Source organism: Petaurus breviceps, unplaced genomic scaffold (genome assembly GCF_028583685.1).
Source record: "Petaurus breviceps papuanus isolate PSGF00001 unplaced genomic scaffold, PetGlider_PUasm1.0 189, whole genome shotgun sequence".
Classification (NCBI taxonomy): domain Eukaryota; kingdom Metazoa; phylum Chordata; class Mammalia; order Diprotodontia; family Petauridae; genus Petaurus; species Petaurus breviceps.
This window is the reverse complement of record NW_027185809.1, coordinates 50,984,347-50,992,997: the sequence shown is the minus strand read 5'-3', so window position 1 is coordinate 50,992,997 and position 8,651 is coordinate 50,984,347. Positions and strand designations below refer to the sequence as shown.

At 41.0% G+C, this 8,651-nt stretch overlaps 1 pseudogene; it reads right to left on the bottom strand.

The window, feature by feature from the left end:
- Nucleotides 1–3,111: 3,111 nt before the first annotated feature.
- LOC138164490 (60 kDa heat shock protein, mitochondrial pseudogene) lies at nt 3,112–4,979 on the bottom strand (annotated as a pseudogene).
- Nucleotides 4,980–8,651: the final 3,672 nt, after the last annotated feature.

Here is an 8,651-nt window from a genome sequence, read left to right as displayed (position 1 = left end):
TCCTCAGGGCTCACAAACTTGAAAAAAGATGTAAGTGTCCTGGTAAATCTTTAACAAGGAGTGTGAGGGGAGTGAAGGTGGGGATGCAAGCATGCGGGTGCATGTGCGCCCTGGTGCACACACACTTTTTTTTTTTGCTTTTTTGGAGGGGCAATTGGGGTTAAGTGACTTGCCCAAGATCACACGGCTAGTTTTGTGTTAAGTGTCTGAAGCCAGATGTGAACTTTGCTCCTCCTGACTCCAGGACTGATGCTCTATTTACTGTGCCACCTAGCCGCCTCTCCTCTTTTAAATTTAATCTGTATTAGTAATAGGTTCTTAAACCTAAACAATTAATCATGTCCTCATTTTTGTAGTTTGTAATCCTTTGTAGTAATTTCACAGTTCTGAGAAATACTCACACTGAAAATTTAATGATGGAGCTCTTAGAGCCCACTCTAGCAAACTCCTGGATGGATCACCTACAACTGCCATGATACTATACTTCTTGTGACCTAACCCTGACAAATACAACTTCTGCACAAAAATTCAGAACAATTACAATGCACTGAATGACTTCCATGAGCTGAGGAGACTAGGTCCATGAAATCAATAATCAACAATGCTATTGAAGCACATAATCCAAGGTTGACAGCCCTCTCTCCCATGATGAGGTAGCCTTTCTCCTTACCAAAGGTAACCCTCCACTTGCTAAAGTGATCCCATTCCTTCTGGTCTCCCCCAACAGATTGCCCCCCTCTACCATTTCCACTCTCCCTTATTTTCAGTCTTCTGTTTATTGGCTCATTTCCTACTACCTATAAAAATGCCTATCCATTTCTTGTAGTGTTAATGGGTTAATGGAATATAAGATCTTCCCCATCCAGTAGTAGGCCTATGTGACCCTGTGTCTCCTTTTCCCCTTGGAACAGGGGCCATATTCACAGGTCTAAAGGTACATAGTTATTTCAATCACAGATGCTTTGCTGCTTTGAGCTCCAATCCAGTTCACAGCTGTGACACATCCTGAGTCACATAGAACCCATCAGGCGAAAACTATATATATGTGCGTATGTATGTGTGTGTATGTATATATATAATATATTCATTGAGACTTATATTGACTTGGGGGAGGAGCTTGCTTAGGGGGAAGATTGCTTATGGGGAGGTTTGTTTTGACTCACTCTCTGGAATAATATTTGTGATTTGGCCAGATAGATGAGACTTTGGGTAGTTGTTAAGGGCTCTTCCTTCCGCCCCCTTTGTGAACCCAGATGTTGGCACTTCCTGGTCTGGTGATTATATCTATTACTTTGTTTAGACAGTCAGAGCCCGGTCTATTGAATTCTTTCTTGGATACTCACTTCTTTCTACTTATCTGTCTGCATTGTTTAATTAAAGTAAGATTGTGCTTTAAATTAAATTAAATTTAAATTAAAGTAAGATTTTCCTTTAGAAAAGCAGATCAAAGAACCTATGCTAGCAGTCCTTCTGTGCACTGGTGTTATTGGTCTTACACTCCACAGCAACTGCAAGTATCATTAACAATACACCCCGTCCTTAAAAATCTCTTATTTGAGCCTTCTATCCCTGCTATCTTGCAATATTTCTTTTGCCCTTTGTAGCTAACCTCCTTGAAAAGATTGTGTACAATAGGTGACTCAACCCCATATATTCTGGCTTTTGACCTTAATCATTCCATTGAAGCTGCTCTCCAAGGTTACCAGAGATTTCTTACTTGACAGATCCAATGACTTTTTCTTAATCTTCATTCTCTTTGAACCCTCTGCAGGTTTTAACACTATTGATCACTCCTCCTTGATACTATTCTCTCTAGATTTTCAAAATAGCACTTTCTCCTGGTTCTCTCCTACCTATCTGACCACTTCTTTTCCATCTCCTTTGCTGGATGCTCCTTCAGATACCATGTTTTAACCATAGGTGTCCCTCAGGGCTCTGTCCTGGGCTCTCTTCTCCCTTTAAACTAATTCACTTAGTAATCTCATCAGTTTCCATGGATTTAATAACCATATTTGTACTGATGATTCTCAGATTGGCCTATCCTGCCCCAACAACTTCCTCAGCCATCCCAAACTGGATGTCCAGCAGACATCTTAAATCAAACATAGCCAAAAACTCATTATCTTTCCCCCTAAACTCTTCCCTGTCCCAATTTCCCCATTCTTGTTGATGGCAATGTTATTTTCCCAGTTCTCGAAGCTCACAACCTAGGAGTCATCCTGGTTTATGCATTCTCTCTCACCTTCCCCATACTCCTCCTCCACTCCCATCCAAGCTGTCCTCAAGATCTTTGGATTTTACCTTGTCGACATCTCCAGAACATGCCCTCTTTTCTCCTCTGACACTGCCACCAATGTAGTGCAGGACCTTATCCCTTTATGCCTGGACTATTGCAATAACCTGCTAGTGGGTCTAACTACTTCAAGCCTCTACTTATGTTGAAAGGAAAAAAGTCTTCATTTGGGTTTTCACCCTGATTAAAGGGAATTAAAAGGATTTAATTATAAGTATGTCAAGGTAGCAACACTGAAGATCAGCAACAGCTTCAAGGTGGGGACAGCTTTTATTGGTAACTTAAAGACAATTCAGATAGGTCTAATTCAGCAAAAAGAGGTTGGGTCCTTGCATCTTAGCTCCTACCCAAGGTAGCAAGAATGAGACTATTTGCAAGTAGGGGTAGGTGACAAAGAGCAGGTGATACAGAAAGCTGCAGACTAAGTGTTCCCTTTCCCACTACAGCCTCCTCCAACACTGGCTGACAAGCAGGGCTGGGAATAATGAGTCAACATAACTTTCTTTTTTTTTTTTACTTTAAACAATTTTATTACACAAAGGTCATCACATAATTGGATATTTCTCTACTTTGTACACAATTTTAATCTTCATCTGCACAGAAAGGCTGCTTCTGAACTTTCCTTCTAGTGATTGCAAATACTAAAATTCTGACTTAGCAGAATAATAGTAAAAATGCCTCAGCTGGTTTAAGTTGAAAGCAGAACATTGGTACATGGATCTTGCACCCAGTATTAGGAATGTACAAATGTCTTTATTCAAAAAATACAAAATAAATTATCTTTATCATGGATAATGATAGCAGTAAACCATTACATATTTTGTCAACTGAAACCAGTAACTGATGGTTATAGTGATTTTCTCAAACATCAGCCTTTACTTCAGTCCTCTCTCCAACTGACTTCTCTAAAGTTAGCAAAGAACATTGCCTTGAGTCTTGCTTGCATCACAGATCATGATAAAGCATTATTCTAGGAAATTAGAACATGCCACCTCCCATGCCTCAACCCATGCCACCCATCCCTCCCATGGCAGGTTCCTTCTCTTCTTTAGGAATTTCAGTAACAACAACTTCTGCTGTAGTTAACAGAGAAGCTACACCAGCAGCGTCCAACAAAGCAGTTCTTACAACCTTAGTTGGGTCAATTATTCCTTTTTCAACCATATTCACAAAATCTCCAAGCATGGCATCATAACCTATCTCTGAGGAGCTTTGTAAAATTTTTTCAACTATCAATGAGCCTTCAACACCCGCATTCTTAGCAATGGTCATTGCAGGGATTTTCAACGACTTCTTAATTATTTCTATTCCAATTTTTTGGTCTTCATTAGCTGGAGTTAATTTCTCTAAGGCAGGAATGCATCGAAGCAATGCACAGCCTCCTCCCAGAACTATGCCTTCTTCAACAGCAGCACGTGTTGCATTGAGTGCATCAGTAATCCGGTCTTTCTTTTCATTCACTTCTACATCACTTGTTCCACCAATCTTTATTACAGCTACTCCATCAGAAAGTTTGGCCAAACGTTCATTTAACTTTTCTTTTTCATAGTCACTAATAGTAACGTCTAATTGTTCAACAATTTCTTGAACACGTTTCTCAATTTGAGATTTTTCACCCTTTCCTTTCAAAAGCATGGCATCATCTTTTGTCACAATGACCTCTCCAACCTTTCCAAAGTCATGAGCTTGAATATCTTCAAGATTCAGAGTCAACCCCTCTTCTTCAAACACCGTACCACCAGTAGCAATAGCCATATCCTTAAGCTGGTTCTTCCTGTTGTCGCCAAATCCCTGAGCTTTTACTGCAACGACCTGTAGCCCAACTTTTAGCCTGTTCAAAACCAGTGTACTTAGTGCTTCTCCATCGACATCTTCAGCAATTATGACTAAAGGTTTACGGTGGGCATTTGCAATTTCAAGTGCAGGTACAATAGATTGGACACTGGAGATCTTTTTTTCACTTATGAGAACGTAGGCATCCTGGAATTCACATTTCTGACCTTTAGCTGTATTAATAAAATACGGAGAGATATAACCTCTGTCAAACTTCATGCCTTCAATAATTTCCAACTCATCATCCAATGTTTTTCCATCCTTTACTGTGATGACACCGTTTCATCCAACCTTTTTCATTGCATCAGATATTATGTTGCCAATTTCTCGGTCTCCATTTGCAGAAATTGTAGCAACCTGAGCAATTTCTTCAGGAGTTGTGACAGGTTTAGACTGCTTCTTAAGTTCAGCAATGACCGAATCAACAGCCAACATCACACCTCTCCTGATCTCCACTGGATTTGCTCCTTTGCTAATCTTCTCAAAACCTTCCTTAGCAATGGATCGTGCAAGGATTGTTGCTGTGGTAGTGCCATCCCCAGCCTCTTCATTTGTGTTATTGGCAACATCCTGAACTAGCCTGGCACCAATGTTTTTGTATTTGTCCTTCAAATCTATCGCTTTTGCAACAGTCACACCATCTTTTGTTACCTTGGGACTTCCCCAACTCTGTTCAATGATCACAGTTCTTCCCTTTGGCCCCATAGTAACGGCAACTGCATCAGCTAAAAGATCTACACCCTGAAACATTAAGGCTCGGGCATCTGCTCCAAATTTGACGTCTTTAGCATAAGCACATGTCAGGTGGGGGGACTGGCCTTATCTGACGAAGAACTGTAGACAACTGGAGCATTTCTGCGGGGGCAGGAGGACAAGGTGTGATAGTAATGGCAATTAAAGATTCCCCTGTATTGGCTTGGTTTTCAAATTGATTGTGTTAAAACCCAGAGTTTGTTAATCCCACCTGTGGGATGGGCTTGTTGATATGAAGGGAGGGTCCTGAGCTGGGAGGAGCTGGTGATGTAGATTTGGAGAGACACTAGAGAGAGGCGGAAGATTTTTTTTTTTTGGAAGCAGCACCTCGTGGAGAGAGAGAGAGACTAAGAGAATTGCGGAGGGCCACTTTGAATTGCCCTGGACTTTTGAGACCTGCCCTCTGAGCTGCCAAGGACTGAGGAGACATGGCTGTTTTGCTGGTACTTTGTCTGTCTGTTTTGATGTTATTTTGCCAGATTTGTCCACTGGTGAAAGACTGTCCTTTTGTTGAAGAAGTCCTGGAACCTGGCTGTTCGCTAAGAAGCCCTGAGACTGTCCTGCAGACAGAGAGTGAATACTGTCCACTGGTGAGGGACAGTACTGTTGTTGCAGGGGTCTGGAGACTGTCCTGCAGACAGAGTGAATACTGTCCACTGGTGAAGGACAGTGCTGTTGTTGCAGGGGTCTGGGAGCCTTTCTGTTGGTTCAGAAGCCCTGAAGAAGGATTTTCTTGTTGTATGTTTACAGAAATCCTGAGAGAGGGCTTTGCTAATGTGTTCAGGGGTTCTAGGACTGTTCTACAGACAGAGGATGAATTCATGAAGGGACTGGCAATGTATCTTATGGCCTTGCTAAGCCTTGTCTCCCCAGGAACTAAGATTGCTGAGAACTTGCCTCTTGTCAAGATGAAGAAAAGACCTCCATTTGGGTATTAAGTGCTGTGTTTAAACTTGATGTAACTCTGGGGTAGATTCAATTGTGATCCAGGGGTGGGGAACTTTTGACCTTTTTGTGTTCTGTGGTTGAACAAATGAATGTAGTTTACTTATGTTTGGAAACTAATCTCCATTTGAGAAGAGGGGCTTTGTGGTGGACTTAATTAAGGTATAGCCTGGGGTGGAGAAGTATTTGGAACAGGGACTTTGTAATTGATTGAATGATTGGAAGGTCCTGGGGTGGGGTAGTACTTGGAGATTATTTAATCAGCTTAGTAAATGCTGTATTTGGAATGATGTCATGTTTTGATCTTCTCTGTTCTTGGTTTGTCACTGAATAAAATAGAGAGCACCTATGCTGGTATTTTGAACCTGGGAAGTTGCCTTTCTTTTGGCATTACATTACACAAGGGCACCGTGCAGATCGCCAGCAATGAGTGAGGGCCAACATAACTTTCAACACTCCAATCTGTCCTCCATTCAGTCACTTTTCTTGTCTGATTCTGTCACCCCCTACTCAATAAATTCTGCCACCTCCAGGATCAAATGCAAAATTCTCTTTTTGGTGTTCAAAGTCCTTTATAACCTAGCTCCCTGTAGCAGCAAGCACCCTAACATCCCCAGGGTGGCTACCAACACAGATTCTTAGATATGTTTTTCTAAAGGAAAGCAACTCAAAATGGGTTAACAAGATTACTTTAATCAATCAAATATATATCATTTACCTAGTTCAGGGGGAAAAGGTCAGCACCCTGAACTTCAGAGTATACAGACAGAAACATTTCAAGACAGAGAAACAGATCAAGAGACAGGCTTCCAAATTGTCCAACCATTACATCCATACCAAATCACAGTTACTAGAGAGGGAAGCATCAACATCTGGATTTTCAAAGCCGGGGGCTCTCAAAGGCTGCCCAGAGTCTCATCTGGTCAAGTCACACAACACTTCTCAAAGTGAGCCCCAAAACAATGCCTCACATCAGGGATTATATAGCCATCTCCTGGGTAAGAGAATATAACAACCCTCTTGACCCACTGCCAATCACAAAGCACCAAGGTGTGGGTGTTCCTGAAAAACAAGCCTCCCACCACAGGCTCCAGGTGCACTTAACCTAGGGGAAGGGATATATAATATTAAAAATTACATTCCTATAACACTCCCTCCTCTCTTTCCAGTCTTTGTACACCTTATTCTCCAACATGTACATGATCCAGTGACACTGGTCTTGCTGTTCCACAAACAAGACACTCCCTGTCTCTGGACCTTTTTCTTGGTAGTTCTCCATGCCTGGAATGCTCCCTCCTCAACTCCACTTATTGACTTCTCAGGCTTCTTTTAAGTCTTAACTAAAATTCCATCTTTTACAGGCAGCCTTTCCCAGTCCCTCTTAATTTTAGTGCCTTCCTTCTGTTAATTATTTTCTATTTATCCTGTATGCTTGTATATATTTGTTGGCATGCTGTTTCCTCTATTAAATTATGAGCTTCCTGTGGACTGGCACTGTCTTTTGTCTTTTTTTTCTTGCATTCCCAGTATTTACCACAATGGCCAGCATGCAGTAGGCTCTTAATAAATATTTATTGACTGACTAGTTCAACAAAAGTAAACAACTGGTTTAATAAATGTTTACTGATTGATTGATTGGAAGATGATGAGGGTTGCTAGTGGGGACTGACTCTAATGATGGTGACTAAGGGTAACTAACAAGCCCAGAGAGAAAGATTCTACCTAGGTAGGGAAGTGCTCTTGTCAAAACTGTGACCTGAAAGAGTAATCAGAATGTTATATATTAGGGGCAAAATAGGAGTTTCATGGTGTCAACAGAGCCAGAAGAATAAGCAAGAATTGTGCAGTTAGTGTAGGGAAATAAACACCAAATTTAGAGTTGGAAGACCTAGGCTCCAATTCTAGTTCTCTGTGATGGAGGAAATCAGAATTTCATCTCCCAATTTCATCTCAATTCTTATCTATAAAAAAGAATGAGTTGGACTAGGTCAGAGGTGTCAAACTCCCAGCTACATTCAGTTGTCAACACTCCCAAGGACATGTTGAGTCAGATTAAAATGTAATTGGGAAATATTTAACAAAATATAATGACACAGATAATGTTATTATATGGTTTCCCAAGTCAATATGTGACCTTTAGGGGATCTTTGAGTGGTTTAGTGGTCCAGTTTCTTTTTGACTTTGATACCACTTGATTAAATGATCTATTTCCCTTCACTACTATGTGCATTATGATCTTGTTATAGTAGGAGAAGACAACATATTTAAAATGAAGCTGGAAAGGGCAATTGGGGTGGTAGGTGGCAGGAAGGTAAAAGGTAGAGAAAGTCAGGAGCACAGCCAGAAGTAGAATGGAGACGTGGTTGCCTTGGGCATCCTACATAAATGGAGAGGAATCAATCAAACAGAGTATAGGTAGGGAACAAACATTATGGGTAAACACTGTGGGATAAAAGATCAAAGGGGCATTTTATGTCATATTGTTTTATGGAAGTGATATAATAATCAAGGTCTGCCTCACTTGAATCTGGCACCACAATGGGCTTAAATATCAATAGTGTCAGGAACTCTTGAGGTAAAAGGAATTTAGAAGAACCTGGAAGATGAGATCCTGTCATGTCTGGTCAGGTTTAAACATTGTGGCAAAAACTAATTCTCATTGTCTAGTTCAAGATCCTATTGCTTACTTGACACCGAACCCTTGATTTGCAAATTATATATCTAGCCTCTCACTAGTTCAGGTGGACTTTATGAGGCAGCCTCGGTGCTACAGTAGTTAGAGTACTAGATTTGGAGTCAGGAAGATCTGAATTCAAATCCTGCCTCA